We start from the raw sequence: 21,136 nt of genomic DNA on the forward strand, positions 1-21,136 counted from the left end.
CAAAGCAGATTCTATTAAAAATATATATAATTGCGTCCAGTTCTGATCCCCACACTTTAAGAAGGATGTGAGGGTCCTTGAGAGAATGTGGACAGGATTTACCAGAATGGCCCCAGGGATGAGGGATTTTAGCTGTAAGATGAGGTCGGAGAAACTGGGATTGTTCTCCTTGGAGTAAAGGAGGTTGAGGGGAGATTTGATAAAGGGGTACAAGATTCTGACAGGTTTGGATAAGGCAGACTGAGAAAAGCTGTTCCCATTGGCTGATGGTACAAGAACTGGGGGGGTCACAGATTTAAGGTTTTGGGCCAGAGATGCAAGGGAGGGGGATGTGGGGAAGAACATTTTTACACAGTGAGTGGTATTGACCTGGAACTCGCTGCCCAGGAGGGTGGGGGAAGCAGAGGCGATCGATGATTTCAAAAGGAAATCGGATGGGGACTTGAGGGAAATAAACTTGCAGGGCCAGGGGGATAGAGCGGGGGAATGGGGCTGACTGGATTGGCCCAGGGGGAGCTGGCGTGGAGTCAATGGGCCAAATGGCCTCCTACTGTGCCATTAAGACTCTAAATAATGCATTTTCTTTTCATAGCCACTCCTATGGGGAAACACGAAAGCCAGTTAGTTAACATACAGCCAAGTGCCGAAAAGCAGCAGATAATCTGCTGTGAGTAATATTCCCCAAGGGATAAATATTCGCCAGAGAGCTGGGAGACAGTTCCCTTTCTCTAAGGGAAATTATTAGTCCTGACAGCTGAAGCCAGTTTAGCATTTGCAGAGAAAGGCCCTTTGACAAATGGGACATCCAACTCAAAACATCTGCCCCAAGCATGATTCACAAGCCAGCTCTTTGTAGTATTATATCACGCAAAACCCTCCTGTCACCGCACTCATTTTACACTAACTTCAACATGCATCAAAACAAACACTGCTGTCTTCACAGGGCAGCCCCTTCACTGCACTGTTAGCGGGTGCAGCAATCACTATTTTACAAATGTGTTGCAAAGGAAAACCAATGTGGGAAGTCACTTAAAAGAATTTTCCCTCACACAGTATCTCCCCACAGAGCCGGCACTCGGCAAAAGTATGTTTCTGAAGGGCAGCCACTGTTGCTAAGACAATTCCCATTTTCACACAATGTTGTTTTACTCACAGCCACGAGGGTCGTCTGTTTTAGTACAGTTGGTTGAGGGAGTGTGCTGTTGGCCAGGAGATCTCCCCACTTTTTTTTGAATGGGTCATGATACAGAAGGGAGGTAAACTGTAGACAGGAAGATAATGTTATGCCAGAATTTAACAATTGACAGTTTCCTGACATAGGAGAGGGGGGTCTCATTTCTGGTCACTTTTTTTATTCGTTCATGGGATGTGGGCATTCATTGCCCATCCCTAATTGCCCCATGAGGAGGTGGTGTTGAACTTCTTTTTTGAACTGCTGCAGTCCATGTGATGTTAGGAAGGGAGTTCCAGGATTTTGACCCAGTGACAGTGAAGGGACAACGATATACTTCCAAGTCAGGATTGTGTGTGGCTTGGAGGGGAACTTCCAGGTGGTGGTGTTCCCATGCATCTGTTGCCCTTGTCCTTCTAGGTGGTAGAGGTCATGGGTTTGGAAGGGGCTGTCAAAGGAGCCTTGGTGAGTTCCTGCCGTGCATCTTGTAGATGGTACACACTGCTGCCACTATGGGTTAGTTGTGGAGGGAGTGAATGGTTAAGTTGGTGGATGGGGTGCCAATCAAGTGGGCTGTTTTGTCCTGGATGGTGTCGAGCTTCTTGAGTGTTGTTGGAGCTGCACTCATCCAGGCAAGTGGAGAGTATTCCATCACACTCCTGACTTGTGCCTTGTAGATGGTGGACAGGCTTTGGGGAGTCAAGAGGTGAATTACTTCCAGAATTCCCAGCCTCTTTTAGCCACAGTATTTATATGGCTAGCCCAGTTCAGTTTCTGGTTAATAGTAACCCCCCAGGCTGTTGATAGCGGGGATTCAGCAGTAGTAATGCCATTGAATGTCAAGTGGAGATGGTCATTGCCTGGCACTTGTGTGGCATGAATGTTACTTGCCATTTGTCAGCTCAAGCCTGAATGTTGTCCAGGTCTTGCTGCATATGGACATGGACTGCTTGAGTATCTAAGGAGTCATGATTAATGCTGAACATTGTGCAATCATCTGTGAACATCCCCACCCTGACTTGATGATGGAGGGAAGACCATTGATGAAGCAGCTGAAGGTGGTTGGGCCAGGACACTACCCTGAGGAACTCCTGCAGTAATGTCACTACCCAGATCCCAGTGGTAACTGAATGTGGCCTATAGCTGAAGATAGGGTAGATTCAGTTATTTTGTCCCCCAGCCCTATAATGTAGATTTCTATGCCGGGATGGAATAGTAAGCACCATACGGCAGTCGGTACCGTTAGAGAAAAACGTAATTAATCCACAGCACAGCAGGTTACTAGAGGATAAAAGCAAAAAACTGCAGATGCTGGAAATCCACAACAAAAACAAAAATACCTGGAAAAACTCAGCAGGTCTGGCAGCATCTGCGGAGGGGAACACAGTTAACGTTTCGAGTCCGTATGACCCTTCAACAGAACTAAGGAAAAATAGAAAAGAGGTGAAATATAAACTGGTTTAAGGGGGGGTGGGACAAGTAGAGCTGGATAGAGGGCCAGTGATAGGTGGAGATAACCAAAAGATGTCATAGACAAAAGGACAAAGAGGTGTTGAAGGTGGTGATATTATCTAAGGAATGTGCTAATTAAGGGTAGAAAGCAGGACGAGCAAGGTACAGATAGCCCTAGTGGGGGTGGGGTGGGGGGAAGGGATCGAAATAGGCTAAAAGGTAGAGATAAAACAATGGATGGAAATACATTTTAAAATAATGGAAGTAGGTGGAAAAAGAAAAATCTATATAAATTATTGGAAAAAACAAAAAGGAGGGGGAAAATCAGAAAGGGGGTGGGAATGGAAGAGAGAGTTCATGATCTAAAATTGTTGAACTCAATATTCAGTCCGGAAAGCTGTAAAGTGCCTAGTCGGAAGATGAGGTGCTGTTCCTCCAGTTTGCATTGAGCTTCACTGGAACAATGCAGCAAGCCAAGGACAGACATGTGGGCAAGAGAGCAGGGTGGTGTGTTAAAATGGCAAGCGACAAGGAGGTCTGGGTAATGCTAGAGGACAGACCGAAGGTGTTCTGCAAAGTGGTCACCCAGTCTGTGTTTGGTCTCTCCAATGTAGAGGAAACCGCATTGGGAGCAACGTATGCAGTAGACTAAGTTGAGGGAAGTGCAAGTGAAATGCTGCTTCACTTGAAAGGAGTGTTTGGGCCCTTGGACAGTGAGGAGAGGGGAAGTGAAGGGGCAGGTGTTGCACCTTCTGCGGTTGCATGGGAAGGTGCCGTGGGAGGGGGTTGAGGTGTAGGGGGTGATGGAGGAGTGGACCAGGGTGTCCCGGGGGGAATGATCCCTGCGGAATGCTGCCAGGGTGGGTGAAGGGAAGATGTGTTTGGTGGTGGCATCATACTGGAGTTGGCGGAAATGGCGGAGGATGATCCTTTGAATGCGGAGGCTGGTGGGGTGATAAGTGAGGACGAGGGGGACCCAATCATGTTTCTGGGAGGGAGGACAAGGTGTGAGGGCGGATGCGCGGGAGATGGGCCGGACACGGTTGAGGGCCCTGTCAACCACCGTGGGTGGAAAACCTCGGTTAAGGAAGAAGGAGGACATGTCAGAGGAACTGTTTTTGAAAGTGGCATCATCAGAACAGATGCGACGGAGGCGAAGGAACTGAGAGAATGGGATGGAGTCCTTACAGGAAGCGGGGTGTGAGGAGCTGTAGTCGAGGTAGCTGTGGGAGTCGGTAGGCTTGTAATGGATATTGGTGGACAGTCTATCACCAGAAATTGAGACAGAGAGGTCAAGGAAGGGAAGGGAAGTGTCAGAGATGGACCATGTGAAAATGATGGAGGGGTGGAAATTGGAAGCAAAATTAATAAATTTTTCCAGGTCCAGACGAGAGCATGAAGCAGCACCGAAGTAATCATCGATGTACCGGAGAAAGAGTTGTGGGAGGGGGCCGGAGTAGGACTGGAACAAGGAATGTTCCACATACCCCATAAAGAGACAGGCATAGCTGGGGCCCATGCGGGTACCCATAGCCACACCTTTTATTTGGAGGAAGTGAGTGGAGTTAAAGGAGAAATTGTTCAGTGTGAGAACAAGTTCAGCCAGACGGAGGAGAGTGGTGGTGGATGGGGATTGTTCGGGCCTCTGTTCGAGGAAGAAGCTAAGGGCCCTCAGACCATCCTGGTGGGGGATGGAGATGTAGAGGGATTGGACGTCCCTGGTGAAGAGGAGGTGGTTGGGGCCAGGGAACTGGAAATTGTTGATATGATGTAGGGTGTCAGAGGAATCACGTATGTAGGTGGGAAGGGACTGGACAAGGGGAGAGAGAAGGGAGTCAAGATAGCAAGAAATGAGTTCCGTGGGGCAGGAACAGGCTGACACGATCGGTCAGCCGGGACAGTCCTGTTTGTGGATTTTGGGTAGGAGGTAGAAGCGGGCCGTCCGAGGTTGGGAGACTATGAGGTTGGAAACTGTGGACGGAAGATCTCCAGAGGAGATGAGGTCAGTAACAGTCCTGGAAACAATGGCTTGATGTTCCGTGGTGGGGTCATGGTCCAGGGAGGTGTAGGAGGAAGTGTCTGCGAGTTGACGCTCAGCCTCTGCGAGGTAGAGGTCAGTGCGCCAGGTTACTAGAGGAAAAGGCCACACTTTAATTTAGCGCTTTATATTTACAATGATCATTGGGAGCAGGTCCAGAAAGATCTGTCCGCTGATCTGCAGTTAGAAGCTTCCTTTATACAGTGAAAGAACCAAGTGTACGAGATGACGTCAGAGTAGCAACAATCATGTGACAATCGGTCAGTTACATATTGTTGAAGGCCATCACATTTCACAATGGGTTAAGTACTTGACAAGCTTAAGCAATTACATCAAGTACAAGACAGACTGTTTTACAAAGACATGTTGTTTTACAAAGACATGTTACCTCCAATTAGACCACAATCAATAGTCTACAAGACATAGATTAGGGAAGTTACAAAAAACAGTACGGCAATTAAATACAAACTGGCCACCATACTTATACAACTAATCGTGCACAAAGTTCATTTGATTTTGGCTCCAAACCAAGAAGACTTTCTTGGTTTTCGCACAAATTTTACGATTTATTACTTAGTGACAGGGAGAAACACTTCATTGTTCAATTCAACCTTTACCTACTCGTACATAAGGTACAAGTTAAACACTTTCGGGATGTTAATATTTATGACTTGCTCCTGTTTGTCTGCTGTTGGGTAGAGGCAGGCTGTGAGACAACCTGGCTATTTTCTTAGCTTATTTCCTTATTTCTTATCCATCAATATTTTCTTTCTCAGTACGTTGGTATATAGGAACAGGAGGAGGCTGTTCAGCCCCTCGAGCCTGTTCCACCATTCAGTGATTCAATCCTGGTGATCTGAAACCCAACTTCATCAAATGCATGGTCAAAGAGGTATGTTTAATGGAAACCTTTGAAGACCTAAAAGCATTGCAGGATAGAGGAAGGAAGTAGGGAGGGAGTTTGAGATGGTTCAAAGCTCTTCCCCCAATACTGTCCTCACACAACAGTAATAGTGCAAGAGAGCGAGGGAAGGATAGACAGATACAGTTTGAGATGTAGTGACCCACTAACAGCAATGTGATAATCTGTACGGATGTTAAGGGATAAGTATCAGCCAGGACACCAGAGAGTGCCCACTGCTCTTTTTCAAATGCAGCTGAGGGATCTCTCACGTCCACCTTAGTTTGACGCCTCATTTCAAAAGTGGCACCTCCGACTGTGTGGCACTTGCGCAGCACCACACATTGGGAGCCCCAGCCTCGATCGTGCGCTCGAGCACTGAACCCGAGGAAGTCAAAAAGAGGTAAGAGCGCCAGCCACTGAGCTATTGCTGACACCATGTTTGATATGCTGTTAGCACCCAAGGCCAGGCTCATTGCTGAAGATAGGCCATGCACAGAAAGAGGGCTGCAGACACCTCTAGAACTGAGCCACAAGAAGAGACCGCGCTGGCGGTGGGTGAGAACACCGGGGAGATAAGAATGTATTGTGTTTGGCTCAATATCGGTGCCTGTTGAAAGCTCTAAGTACCTGCAGGTGGCACTGTGAGCCAGATCAGAGCTGCTGCACGGAATACATGGGCCCCCCGAAAGGCAAGAAGACTGCAGCCCCCCCACCCCCCACCGTGCGATCGACGCCGACATGGTCGGGATGATCCGCCGTGGGGGGATGATTCCGGCGGGATGGGTTTATAATGATGTCCGGGTGTAACGAACGAGGTTCCTGACACCCAACGGCGGGGAAACACGGGCCCCGCCATCGACGGGCTGCGCAGGCGATTGCCAACCCCTTTCACCAGGCCGTGACGCCAGCCTCCTGGCCGCACTGCCCGCTCAGGCCGCCGGACGCGCCCGACGCCAGCGGGCACGGGCAGTCCGGCCCCGCCGCATCAGCTGGGCTGACCAAAAGGCTGGGTGAAAGGTGTGAGTTTTAAGGAGCGTCTCGGGTGGGATCGAAATACAGGGAAGAAGGTTGACGGGGCTGATTCCTCCGATGGAAGGGGGTGGCCCTTATGAGGAAAGGCTGAGCAGGTTTGGGCCTGCGCTCACTGGGGTTTAGAGGCGACCTTGACATGGAAGATCCTGAGGGAGCTTTGACCGGACGGATGTTGAAAGGACGTTTCTCCTGCGGGGGACGCGAGAACCTGGTTGGGGGGGGGTGGGGGGGGGTGGGACAGTTGAAAAATTAGGTGTCTCCCATTGACGGCAAGCGATGAGGAGAAATTCTTTTCTCTCAGAGGGCGGTAATCTCTACCCAGAGCGCAGCGGAGGCTGGGCCACTGAATATATTCAAGGCCGAGTTAGGCAGCTTTTTTGATCGACAGGGGAAGTCGAGGGTTATTGGGGGGGGTGTCAGACAGGAAAGTGGAGTTGTGGCTACGATTGGATCAACCATGGTCTTATCGAGTGGTGGAGCAGGCTCGAGGGGCTGACTGGCCCCCTCCAGCTCCTAAATCCTTATGCTCTTGTGAGGGAGTGAGGCAGAGAGATTTACGAAGGGAGTTCTGGAGAACAGCGCTGAGATAGTTGAAGGCACAGCCCCAGTGATGTGATGACAGAAACAGCAGGTGCACAGGAGGCCAGAGTGAGAGGGTTGGAGAGTGCCGGGATATTGTATGTGCTGGAGGGGGTGACAGAGGTAGGAGGAGAGGGGTGAGGTCACATTTAAGCACAAAGGCCTGGATTTTCATCAGGAAAATTCTCACCACAGGTACAACACTGGCATCTACCCGGCTATGTGGAAAATTGCCCAGGTATGTCCTGTACACAAAAAGCAGGATAATTCCAACCTGGCCAATTACCACCCCATCAGTCAGTAAAGTGATGGAAGGGGTCATCAACAGTGCTATCAAACGGCACTTGCTTAGCAATAACCTGCTCACTGATGCTCTGTTTAGGTTCTGCCAGGGTCACTCAGCTCCTGATCTCATTTTAGTCTTGGTTCAAACATGGACAAAAGAGCTGAACTCCCAAGGTGAGGTGAAAGTGACTGCCCTTGACATCAAGGCAGCATTTGACTGAGCGTGGCATCAAGGAGCCCTAGCAAAACTGGAGACAATGGGAATCAGGGGGAAAACTCTCTGCTGGTTGGAGTCATACCTAGCACAAAGGAAAATGGTTGTGGTTGTTGGAGATCAGTCATCTCAGCTCCAGGACATCACTGCAGGAGTTCCTCAGGGTAGTGTCCTAGGCCCAACTATCTTCAGTTGCTTCATCAATGACCTTCCTTCCATCATAAAGTCAGAAGTGGGGATGTTCGCTGATGATTGCACAATGTTCAGCACCATTCGCAACGTCTCAAACACTGAAGCAGTCCATGTCCAAATGCAACAAGATCTGAACAATATCCAGGCTTGGGCTAACAAGTGACAAGTAACATTTGCACCACACAAGTGCCAGGCAATGACTAGCTCCAACAAGAGAGAATCCAGCCATTGCCCCTTGACATTCAGTGGCATTACCATCGCTGAATCCCCTTTCAATATCTTGCGGGTTACCATTGACCAGAAACTGAACTGGACTAGCCATGTAAATACTGTGGCTACAAGATCAGGCCAGAGGCTAGGATTCCTGTGGTGAGTAACTCACCTCTTGACTCCCCAAAGCCTGTCCACCATCTACAAGGCACAAGTGAGGCGATGGAATACTCCCCACTTGCCTGGATGCGTGCAGCTCCAACCACACTCAAGGACCTCAACACCATCCAGGACAAAGCAGCCCGCTTGATTGGCACCCCATCCAGAAACATTCACTTCCTCCACCACCGACACACAGTAGCAGCAGTGTGTACCATCTACAAGATGCACTGCAGGAACTCACCAAGGCTCCTTAGGCAGCACCTTCCAAACCCATCAGCTCTACCATCTGGAAGGACAAGGGCAGCAGATACATGAGAACACCACCACCTGCAAGCTCCCCTCCAAGCGACTCACCATCTTGACTGGAAATATACTGCTATTCCGTCACTGTCGCTGGGTCAAAATCCTGGAACTCCCTCCCTAACAGCACTGTGGATGTGCCTATGCCACAGGGATTGCAGCAGTTCAAGGAGGAAGCTCACCGCCACCTTCTCAAGGGCAATTATGGATTGGCACTAAATGCCAGTGACACCCACATCCCATAAATGAATAAAAAAACTAGGCTTGGCTGAGAGCCAGACATCAATTAGCCTGTTGAAACAGCTGAGCCCCAGTGAAAACATTGCTTGATTGACAGCTCTGGCTCTCTGATCTCTGCTGTCAATTTCACGACATTTATTTACACAAGATTAAGTGGTTTCACATGTCTGCAGTTTCAGCTATTGACACTTTAAAGGGTCTGGATGATTGGCACTTTTATTGCCCTGTAGCAAAAGGACATTTTTAACATTGAGGAAAGTTACGAATGAATGACTTTTTAAAAAGTTTTTTACACACCCTACAGTCACTGTAGGGTTCGTTAGTTCTACACAATGTATAGTGGATCAATGGGAATGGAAGTGCAAAAGCTTTGCATGGGGCAGGAGGCATAAGGGGGTTCAATGGAGGGTGGGTGGGGCGGTCATTGCTTGGCATAGGGGGCATGAGGGGCGGGTGGAGGACCATAGCTTGACATGGGGTGGGTTGGGGGGGGCATGAGGAGGACATTTTGAGCTTACCTTTTAAAAGATCCCCTCGTGTAGCCTATGGTTGACGACTCCTCTGAGGAGCTGTGAACCAGGGCTCTTTGGAAAGTTAACCTGAGTCCATGAAAAGTGTGGAAGACTGGGGCATGCCTACCCTGGTCAGTGGGGTGCTGGGTTTTGACCTGAACCAGCCTACACCTATCAGAGGCACACCTGAAAATCAGACAGTCCGGGAATGGGGGTCAGGAATTCCGGGATCGGAACTCGGCCACCATTTATAAAGACCCCCTGGGTCATTCCGACTCAGCGAAAACCCAGGCCGGGGATGCGAATTTCAAATTGGAGGTGTTGCCGGAAACAGAGCCAATGTAGATCAGCGAACACAGGGCGATGGATGAACAGGACTCGGTGCTGGATACAGGCGGCGGAGACTTGGATGAGCTCAAGTTTACGGAGGGATGAGCTGGAGAGGTCAGAGAGGATAGGCTTGTCAGGTCTAGAGATAATGAATGCATGGATGAAGGCTTCAGCAGCGGATGAGCTGAGTCACGGGTGAAGGGTGGGCGACATTACTGAGGTGGAAGTAGCCGATCTTGGCGAAGGGGAGGATATAGAGTCTGGAGCTCATCTCAGAATCACAGAATTTTAATGGCACAGAAGGAGGCCATTCGGCCCACCATGTCTGTACCGGCTCTCCCAAAGAGCATTATGACCTAGTGCCATTGCCCTGCCTTTCCCCCTGTACCCCTGCTCATTGTTTCTATTTAAATAATCATCTAATGCCCTCTTGAATGCCTCGATTGAACCCGCCTCCACCACACTTCCAGGCAGTGCATTCCAGACCCAAACCATTCGTTGTGTGAAAAAGTTTTTTCTCACGTCAGACTTGCTTCTTTTGCAAATCACTTTAAATCTGTGCCCTCTCGTTCTTGATCCTTTTACGCAGGATGAACAGCTTCTCCCTATCTACTCTATCCAGCCCCCTCATGGTTTTGAACATCTCTATCAGATCTCCTCTTTGCCTTCTTCTCTCCAAGGGGAACAGTCCCAACCTCTCCAACTATCCTCATAGCTGAAGTTTCTCATCCCTGGAACCATTCTTGTAAACCTCTTCTGCACTCTCTCCAATGTGTCCACATCCTTCCTATAATATGGTGCCCAGAACTGTGCACAATATTCCGGCTTTGTGTACACAAAGGCTTCAAGGTTGCAAACTTTCCAGTTCAGTACAGGCAGAGGGATGAAGCTGGAGGCTAGGGAATGGAGATTGTGGCAATTTCCGAAGACAATGGCTTCAGCCTTCCCAATCTTTGGTTAAAGGGAATTTCTGTTCGCCTGTTACTCAATGTCAAACAAGCAAGAAAAAAACAAGCTGTGGAAATGGTGGGGGGTCAAGAAAGCCCCAAAAAAGTTGAATTCCTGCCTCTCAATCCTTTGTCCATGTGACAGACGTTTGACAATTCCCGGTTCCTTACAGCACCAACGGTGCAGTTCTACGGTGACGATCCCACACGAACACATGAAGTAGGAGCAGGAGGTAGGCCATTCGGCCCCTCGAGCCTGCTCCGCCATTCAATAAGGTCTTGGCTGATCCGTTTGTAATTTCACAAATCCAATGCGTTAACAATTACTTTTGAAAAGAATAACTAGAAATGAGTGTGAAGTGCAGGATGTCAGGCGCTGGAGAATGGACCAATTTCTTTCACTCCTCCATTTTTTTGCTTCATTCTTTAATAGGATGTGGGCATCGTTGACAAGGTCAGCAGCTTGTTGACCATCCCTAATTGCCCTTGAACTGACTGGCTCGCTAGTTCATTTCAGAGGGGCAGTTAAGAGTCAACCACATTGCTGTGGGCCTGGAGTCACATGTAGGCCAGACCAGGTAAGGATGGCAGATTTCCTTCCCTAAAGGGCATTAGTGAACCAAATGGGTTTTTACAACAATCGATGAGTTTCATGGTCACTATTACTGAGACTAGCTTCATATTCCAGATTTTATTAACTGAATTTAAATTCCCCCTGTTGCCACGGTGAGATTCTGAAACCCCGCCCCCAGAGCCTTAGGGATGCTAGCCCAGTGACACTACCACGATACCACTGTCTCCCCACCCACCACCCCCAACTCCACTTTGCACCCAGTCTGAGCACTGAGCCCCCTCTCAGCCTTCCCCGCTCCAAGGTGAACATCCCCAGCCTCAGCCTCTCCGCACAGCTGAAGTTTCTCATCCCTGGTCCCATTCTAGTGAATCTCTTCTGCGCCCCCTCTAAGGCTTTGATGGGGTTTCCTAAAGTGCAATGCCCAGAATTTGACACAACAATGAGGCCGAATCTGAAATTCTTAAAACATATGGTCATGCAAGAGTCCTTGCAGCCGACAGAGAGAGAGCGAGAGAGAGAGAGAGAGACCAGCAATTCAGGCCTAGATTCCTGATGGTCCTGAGGGCCTCTAAGATTGTTCATTAAGGGGAAAAAAAACCTACAATAAACCCCACCAAACTTATCAAGGTTGAAATCTTTCATACTTTATTTCAATATAAATCATTAATTACAAAGCAAAATGTAACATCGTGTAAAGTGAATGTGAAGAGAGCAAGAAAGTTTTAAAATTTCCCAAACCATTTTGGAATTGTGGTTTGGCTTAACTTTAAAAAAAAAAGGTAGTGTGTACACAAAATGTAATACTGCAAAACTGGCCTGTGGTAGTGTGCGATATGCAGGACTTGCCTATCTTTAACAGTCATCCGCAGGGAAAGCAGGCAAGAGGGTTGCTGGGGACAGCTTGGCTGAACACTTTCAGGTCAACTTTATTTCTGCATCTTTCCTCCATGCTCTCATTAACCTGGGGGAGTGGGGGGTGGGGGGGTAACTACAGCATTGCGAGGAAAGTGCAGGGAGATTTTAAGGGAGGGTGCTAAGCTGCGCGCCATACTTACTGTTCAGGTACCTAACGGGATCATTCTGGTTCCGCGCGAGTGTGCAAAATGGGTGCCAGCGAATCAGCGGAGGCTTTTCTATCTTTCCCGTTCGTGGTTCCACTGAAAGCACATTGAGGGTAGAAATTTGGACCTTTGTCCCCCATGAGGACTGGATTGGAGCTGACTGCGCTCACTCCGGTGACTCAGTGCCTATCCCTCTCACTTCTGGGTTGGGAGGTAATGGGTTCACGTCCTGCTCCAGAGGCTGGAACAGCCTAATCCAGGCGGACACTCCAGTGCAGTAACTGAGGGAATGCTGCAGTGTCAGAGCTGTTGTCTTTTGGCTCAGCAGTTAAACCAAGGCCCTTGCCTTCTCCCTGACATGGACGTAGGAGAGCAGGGCCATTCTCCCTGGTACCCTGGCCAATATTTATCCCGCAGCTCGAATCACCAAAGCAGATTACCTGGCTGTTACCGCATTGTCATTTGTGGGAGCTTGCTGTGTGCAAATTGGGTGCGGTGTTTCCTACAACAGTGACTACACTGCAAAGGCGCTTCACTGAGTGGAAAGGAAATTGGGGGACCCCCCCCCCCCCCCCCGCCGGGGACCTCCCCTCCCTACCCCCCCGAGCTCAGAAAAGGCACTATATAAATGCAAGTCTTTTTTCTCACAAATACCCATTTATGAGTGGCTTGCAGATCATTTTGGGCAGGGAGGAGGGGAAGGGAGAGTGAGCGGAGAAGAGGAAAAGGAATTTCGTGACATTGCTTGCAAACGTGAGCAGCCTCATGAACCTTCAAAGCAGTCGTGTACTCAAAATCCAACAATGTTTTTCATCGGTACAGAGAGGACTGGGCTGTGTACCTCAACGCTGTGCAGTTTGATCCAAAATCTTCTCAACAATTCCAGCAAATCCCATAACATACATTGAACTTTACAGATTTATTATGATACAAATGGCAAAGAGATTTATTTACACAATACTGTATAAAGTAATTGCACTTGTGTGTTATTTTTTTTTTCTAAGTTATAAAACCAAGCTTTAAAAACTGTACAACTACAGTACCAGGATGGATAGGAATAGATAATCTCACGATGCTGGCTGTCTAATACTTGACGGGTCGAACTGTGACTGTGCATAATAGAAAGATGATTGAGACGCTGCCCATGTAATAGAATGAGCATCATGTCACCATAACGCCTTACAAATGACTGTGGTTGTCATGGATTTGCTTACTGCTACCCACTGATATTGTTACAGAGCAGGAAACTATTCGCCCACCAGATAATAGAATGGGCACTGGACCACTGACCGATATAGAAAGGGCACCGGACCACTGACCTTGCAAATAGAATGGGCACTGGGACAGTGACCTTGCAACAGAATGGGCACTGCGCCAGTGACATTGCAACAGAATGGGCACTGCGCCAGTGACATTGCAACAGAATGGGCACTGGTCCAGTGACCAGGCAATAGAATGGGCTCCAGATCACAAGCTACTGGAAGTGAAAGAATGATTTCTTTAAGAGTAAGCAGGCAACAGAATGCATTGGAGGCCAGTTCACTAACTGCGTGTCACAATTCCACACCAGAAGAGGAATGCTGTAGAAACCAGTGCAGGGATTGTAAACCAGCTTCACTCTTCTGTTCAAGTAGAGCGTATCTGTCGCTACATTATTCACTTAAACCAGAAAACGGATCTCCAGAGTGGAGGAGGCACAAGGCAACTTTAAAGAACTTGAGATGCAGCAACTGAGCTGTTCCCAGCTGTTGGAGAATTACATATTTAACATAGAATCTACAGCACAGAAACAGGCCATTCGATTGGTCAGTATCAGTGCTATGTTGCACACAAGCCTCTTCCTGCACAATTCCATCTCACCCTATCCTCCCGTTCCTGTTATTCTCATGTCCTTCATTAGCTTCCCCTTAAATGCATCCATGCTATTTGTCTCAACTACTTCTTGTGGCAGCGAGACCCACATTTTCATCATGGTTAGCTGTACTCTAATAGCACACAACTGTATTAAGTTTAAGCCAGACCCCGAAATGCTGGCAAGGGAGAGACTGCTCAATTTCCCTAGCCACTCCATTGCAGGTCAGCTTGCATGATTAATATAGACAGCTATTTGAATCACTTACTGCTGCATGTAACACAACACTATAATCATTTAGAAAGATGGACAATGTCAGCTTATATATTGTGATGCCCAAAATGGTCAATGGTTCTGTACAGTTTCAGTATCAAACTAGAAGGGAGTGATTGTGGGGAAACCTAAAATGTGCAAATTTTGGCAGTGTTGAGGCTCTTAATGCCTCGGAGTTAGAAGATTGTGGAGCCAAGCCCCACTCCGGACACACAATCTAGGCGGATGCTCCAGTGCGGTACTGAGGGAGTGCTGCACAGTTGGAGGTGCTGCACTCGCTGGGGGAGACGTTAAACTGAGGCCCCATCAGCTCCCTCTGGTGGACATAAATGATCCCATTATTTCGGAGAAGAGCATGGGGAGTTCTCCCCTGGTGCCCTGGCCTATATTTATCCCTCAACCAACGTCACTATCATGTTGCTGTTTGTGGGGGCTTGCTGTGCGCAATATGGCTGCCGCGTTTCCTACATTGCAGCAGTAATAGAGCTTCAAAAAAAGTCGCTTAATTGGTTGTAAAACAGTCAGGGGTGTCCTGAAGTTGTGAAAGGCGCGACATAAACACAAGCTGTCTGACGCTTGCAAAGCAGACGTTAACTGGGATTGCCTGCCACATCCCTGACCCTGTGCTAGCCGCTGGGAGGACAAGGTGGGGGGCCACGATGGGATATTGCTCTGTGTAAAGACAGAGGTGTGGTCCGTGCAGGGAAGGGGATGGACAGTTGCTGCTTTAAGCTGTAATTCAGCTCCCCCCATTGAAAAAAAAACACTCTTGTATTTACACAACACTCTTCCCAACTTCAGGATGTCCCAAATAACACTTTATGGCCAAGGAGGCCCTCTTTCACACCTAGCCATTGCTGTAATGTAGACAATGTGGCAGCCAATTTACACACAGCAAGCTCCCACAAATAACAATGCGACAATAAGCAGATAATCTGTCTCCGTAATCATTGGTCAGAACACTGGGGGAGCTCTCCTGCTCTTCTTTGAGGTAGCATCACACATGGGATCTTTCCATGCATTGCTCAGCAGCGCATCAGCAGGTAACACCCTTGCCTCTGAGTCATAAGTAACGGGTTCAAGTCCCTCTCCCGGGCTTGAGTGTAAAGCTTGAGGCAGACGCTTCAGTGCAGCGCTGAGGGAGTGCTGCCCTGTCAGAGGTGCTGCCCTTACAGATGAAACATTTTGACTGAGGCCCTGCAGGTGGATATATAAAAAAAAATTCAATTGCATGCTTTCAAAGAAGAGTAGGGGAGTTCTCCCCAGTGCCTTGGCCAATATTTATCCCTCAACCAACATCGCTGAAATCGATTATCTGGTCATTATCTCATTGCTGTTTGTGGGAGCTTGCTGTGCGCCAATTGACTGCCGCATTTTGTTTATTCGCTCGTGGGATGTGGGTGTCACTGGCTAGGCCAGCATTTATTGCTCATCCCTACTTGCCCTTGAGAAGCTGCCTTCTGGAACCGCTGCAGTCCCTGTGGTGTAGGTACCCCCACAGTGCTGTTAGGGAGGGAGTTCCAGGATTTTGACCCATCTGCTACATTACAACAGTGACTACACTTCAAAAAGTAAAGCACTTGGGACATCCCGAGGTCACGAAAAGCTCTCGAGAAATGTATGTCTTTCGTTGGTCCACCTGAAAGGGCCTCAGTTTAACCTTTTTCAAAATGAGCGTCGCTGGCTAGGCCAGCATTTATTGCCCATCCTTAATTGCCCTCATTCAGAGGGCACTTAAGAGTCACCCACATGGCTGTGGGTCTGGAGTCACATGTAGGCGTAGGGCTTTAGTGAGCCAGATGGGGTTTTACAACAATTAGCATTCGTGGTCATCATCAGATTCTTAATGGAATTCAAATTCCACTATCTGCTGTGATGGGATTCAGACACAGGTCTCTCCTAAAGCATTACCCTGGGTCTCTGGAATACTAAGCCCAATGACTATGCCACCCACTCCGCCAAACAGCAGTGCAGCATTCCCTCAGTGCTGCGCTGGGCACAGCAGTCTAGCTTTTGTGGCGGTGGTCTCCAGAGTGGGACTTGAGCCCACAACCCTCTGGCTTGAGTGCTGTCCACTGAGCTCCGGCTGATGTTTAATGCTGGCTCAGGGGCTACGTGCTAGCCCAAGTCCAACGCTCCAGGATTGCGAATGGGATCCGCTGCCACATGCAGAAGTGGGGGAGGTTTGAAGACAGGAGATTCTGGGCAACAACCTAAAACAGACCAGATGCTCGCTGGTCTTGGCACCGAGGTTTGCTGTTTATAGCACGTGCCTGTGGCAGGAATAGAACACATGCTAGAAGGCGGTGGTCTGGAAAGTGATGCATATCCTGAGCAGTGATGCCATCAGCCTCAAACACCCACGAAGGAACTTCAGACCTCAGCAGGACACAGCCCAGTAACTCACTCACTCCCACACGCCAACCTCAATCCAAAATAAAAACCCACCCCCAACACTGCTCTATTCTGGTGTATCCATTACAAAAACAGACTCGAGGTTTTCCTGCTGCACGCTTTAAATAAAGAAATCAGTTTCTGACGTTTTTTTTGTTGAAAAATCCCAGGTCCTGCCCAAAATAATGTCACAAGTCGTCACGGGTAGCGAGCTGAGGCCTGATAGGACCAGGGCGAGGCCTAGCGTGGAGGCAGTCCCACCATTCAATTAGATCGTGGCTGATCAGTATTTCAACTTCATCCAACTGCTTTGACTCTATAATCCTTAAAACCTTACCAACAAAAATCTATCAATCTCAGTTTTTGAAATGTTCAATTGTCTCATCTGCCCTTTTGGAGGGTGGGGTACTGTGTTTCAGATTTCCCTTTGACTAGATTTCACTACCCTTTCTATGAAGTATGCTTCCTGACATCACCCCTGAATGCCCTAGCTCTGAGTTCAATGTTAGGCCACTTTCTAGACCCCAGCACCCACACCCACCCAACCACCGACAGAATTTAGTTAAAAATCAGAGCTAGTATTAGTGACTAACTTATATTTGTGATTCCTAGTTTCGGATTCCCGCACGAGGTGAACACAAGAAGCAGGAGCAGGAGAAGACCCATCGAGCCTGCTCCACCATTCAATACGATCATGGCTGATCTAGGGCTTCAACTCCATTTCCTTCCTGCTCCCCGTATCCCTTAATTTCCTGACAGACCAAAAACTTGTCTACCCCAGCCTTAAACGTATTCAATGCTGGGGCATCCACAAACCCTCTGGGGGTAGACAATTCCAAATATTCACAACCCTTTGAGTGAAGTAATTTTCCCCTCATCCCAGTCCTAAATGATCAGCCCCTTATCCTGAGACTGTGTCCCTGTGTTTTAGACTCCCCGACCAGCGGAAACAATCTCTCAGTATCCACCCTATCAAGCCCCTTCAGAATCTTCTACCTTTCAATGGGATCGCCTCTCATTCTTCTAAATGCCAGAGAATATAGACCCAATTCACTCAGCCTCTCATCACAGGACAACCCCCTCATCCCAGGGACCAGCTTAAAAATATCTTTTCTTTGTCTGCTCTGTCAGGTTGCTTCGTAATGTTTTCTTAAAAGAACTCTCACAGCCTTCTCTTTTCTAGGGTAGAAAACCCCAGCCCTGTCATCCTGGTAGCTGTGCTCCCTCAGTTCTGGTATCATTCTTGCAAATCTGCATGGCAACTTCTCCAATGCCACTCTGTCCTTCTGATAATCTGGAGACCTGAATTATGTGCCGTGTTCTAAGCTGACCTTGTGCATCCTTCGCTCTGCCCCATCATGTCACAATGAGAAAGAATTCCAACTCTCTAAATAATATATCTAGTCATTAAATCGTAGCCATGCACCATTTTGGTACCTGTACACTAAAACCTTAAAACTGTACACATATTTCATTCAAACAAACATATATCTATATCGATATATGTATATATATATTATGTTCCTATGTATATATTCTAAGTAAGCACTGGAAATAATCTCTCGGTCCGGCAACCTTTACATTAGGACCTTGGCAAGGCTCCATTACCTCTTTGCTTGCAGGAGGCAATGCACAACCGAAGAATAAATTTGAAGAGGGAATCATTTCACTGCTTCACTGGCAAATTGAGCAAAAGAAGGCTGCTAGGTAGGGCTGAGCCTTTGCATTCAACGTGCAGTGAGTGGAGGGTTTCCAACCCCTCGGGACTGTCCTGGGCTCTCCCGTACTTCAAGGTGAATCGCTGCGAACAAACTAAGTGAAGAAAAATAATAGGGACAATTTTTTTAAGAAAGTGTTTTCCTTTCAATGCTTCTGAATATTTTAGTTTCGGAGCTGGAGGTAGGCACTGTGAAGGGTGAGAGGTGCGATATTTTTTATTTATTCTTTCACGGGATGTGGGCGTCGCTGGCAAGGCCAGCATTTGTTGCCCATCTCTAATTGCCCTTGAACTGAGTGGCTCGCTAGGCCATTTCAGAGGGCATTGTTGTGGGTCTGGAGTCACATGTAGGTCAGACCGGGTAAGGACGGCAGATTTCCTTCCCTAAAGGGACATTAGTGAACCAGATGGGTTTTTACGACAATCGACGATAGTTCCATGGTCACCGTCACTGAGACGAGCTTTCGATTCCAGATTTTGTTTAAATTAATTACATTTAAATTCACCAGTGGGATTCGAATACCCCCAGAGCCTGGGCTTCGGGATTACTCGCCCAGCAACAGTACCGCTACCCCAACTTGTTCCCCCATGAAGCCTCCGGGGACAGCCCAATCAGAGTTGGGAGCCCTAAGTGAGGCCTCAATGAAGCCTGGGACTGAATTATAAAGCTGCTCTTGTAGCATGGCTTCAGGAGGCAATCATTCCGGCCTAACACACAACCTGGACGTTCTTCTGTCAACTAATCATCACCCGCGGCATCTGCCAGGGTGTGCTGCAGGCACCTGGCCTGCCTCTAGTGTCCAGCTAGGCCGGACTATCAACAAATCTTGGTACTGATCAGTCCAGTGGCAATATTTGCAGAACAGGTTTGACATGACCAGGAATGGCGAAGAAGTATCGTGAACTGAAGGCCTTTGGAATGGGTTTACCTACAGAGCACGTGGAGATCAGCTTGGTGGGTCTCTGTTGTTCAACCCCTGCTCTTAAACTGAGCGTGAGAAAATGGGGCCTTGTAATCAAGTTTAAATAATTCCTTCTAAATCAGCTCCTGGGGAGATCCGTCCCTGAACAGCAGACCCGTACCCATGAGGGTGGCACGTGGTTAAACTGTCATCAGCGGGCTGCAACCTCTTCCAGGGTTGCCCTGGGCTCTCCAAGAATTGACGTTTAATCGGTTAGACACCGCCACAAGCAATTGAGAAGGAAAACTGGGAAACAATGGGTATTTTTTTTTTTAACCATAAAATTTCTTTCGCCCAATAAGCCATTGAAGCCTGGGAAATGTGGGGGAAGGGAAGGAAAGGCAGCCCGACCGGGTAGGACGGGTCAGGCGTAAGAGGTCATGTGACCGAACCTCCCGGAATAGGTCCAACAGGAGCCGGCAACCCATATGTCACGGCGACACCGTCATAGCAAAGTATCGCCTACTGGGTCCTGAGACTCAGCCGGATCTTATGATGAAGAAGATTGTCCTTGTGTGATTATGGACTGTACGATTACTGCAAAGCTTAGCGAGGGCCAATCTGACCCTCAGGAACATAAAAGGTGCCCCAGAGCCAGACGCAAATCCCCCGTGCAACCCGGTTTCGGTTGGCAAACAAAAAATAAACATTGCCACGTTTCGATGCTCCCTCCTCTTCACAATAATCCCCGATTTCTGAGTTTGATTCCCAATTTACAATGATGGCTCCCTGACTGGGGTCGCGAAGAGGCGCTTAATCATCAAAGCTGCTGAAGAAGCACCCTCGCCTTTGAATCAGAGGGTTGTGGGTTTATGTCCCACTCCCGGAAACCAAGAACCGTGATTGTACTCGAAAGAGTTGCAATCTGTGACTGTTGATAACTTGAAAGAGTTACCCTAATTTAGAAAGCAGAGACATGATCTTGAGGCGCTCGCATCATTGCTAACCAGTCCTCGTGACTGAAATTGGAACCCCTCACAACTATCGATCAAACCTCCAATGCTATCCGTTAAATATATGTTGAAAAAAAATCTTTTTTAACATTATTATTGTTAGTCGCTAAGTATAAACCACTAAAATATGATCAAGCTACAGTCAATCAATTTGATCTTCATCCTTATCAGCCATGTAAATTGAGCTGGTTAATGGGTGGTGCAGTAATAGAGTTAGTCGTCTGGTAGTGTAGAAGTTGAGTATTGCTGAAAAAAATAGACGCGCTTGTTGAAGCTTTTCGTCTTCCACTCATCAGGGCGGATGCAAGAATACCAAATTTCAGAGGGAGCAACAATTTATACTGCATGAAGAAAGGGTGCTGATTGGTTGTCAAGTCAATTCTGGTGTGATGCCAGTTACATAGGGCATACCCCCCCAACATCTGCACGTCCCTTCAGATGTTCGCAACAGGCAGAGAACTGACCATACTCAGCCCCTGCTTGCAAAACTCAGAACATAATGTCTAACATTAGATATTGGACAGCACTTGCTGAACAATCCCAACTGTGCCAAGAATTACACTAACAGCCCATTTAAGATTGAGCCGGGCTCACAATGTAGCTCACTTATGTATGCTCGAAGCTACATATATTCATATGCAAGGACCTGTCCTCTGCAGCCAAAAGGAACATGCCCAGGCATTGTGCCTTTTTCAAATGAAACAAAAGCGTTAGGGACAAGAGCTCCCTGGTGCATTCTCCATGGCAATGCCTCAATCAATCAGAGTCATCTTGCCAACCAA

The sequence above is a fragment of the Cetorhinus maximus genome, unplaced genomic scaffold (genome assembly GCF_964194155.1).
Source record: "Cetorhinus maximus unplaced genomic scaffold, sCetMax3.hap1.1 HAP1_SCAFFOLD_225, whole genome shotgun sequence".
NCBI lineage: Eukaryota > Metazoa > Chordata > Chondrichthyes > Lamniformes > Cetorhinidae > Cetorhinus > Cetorhinus maximus.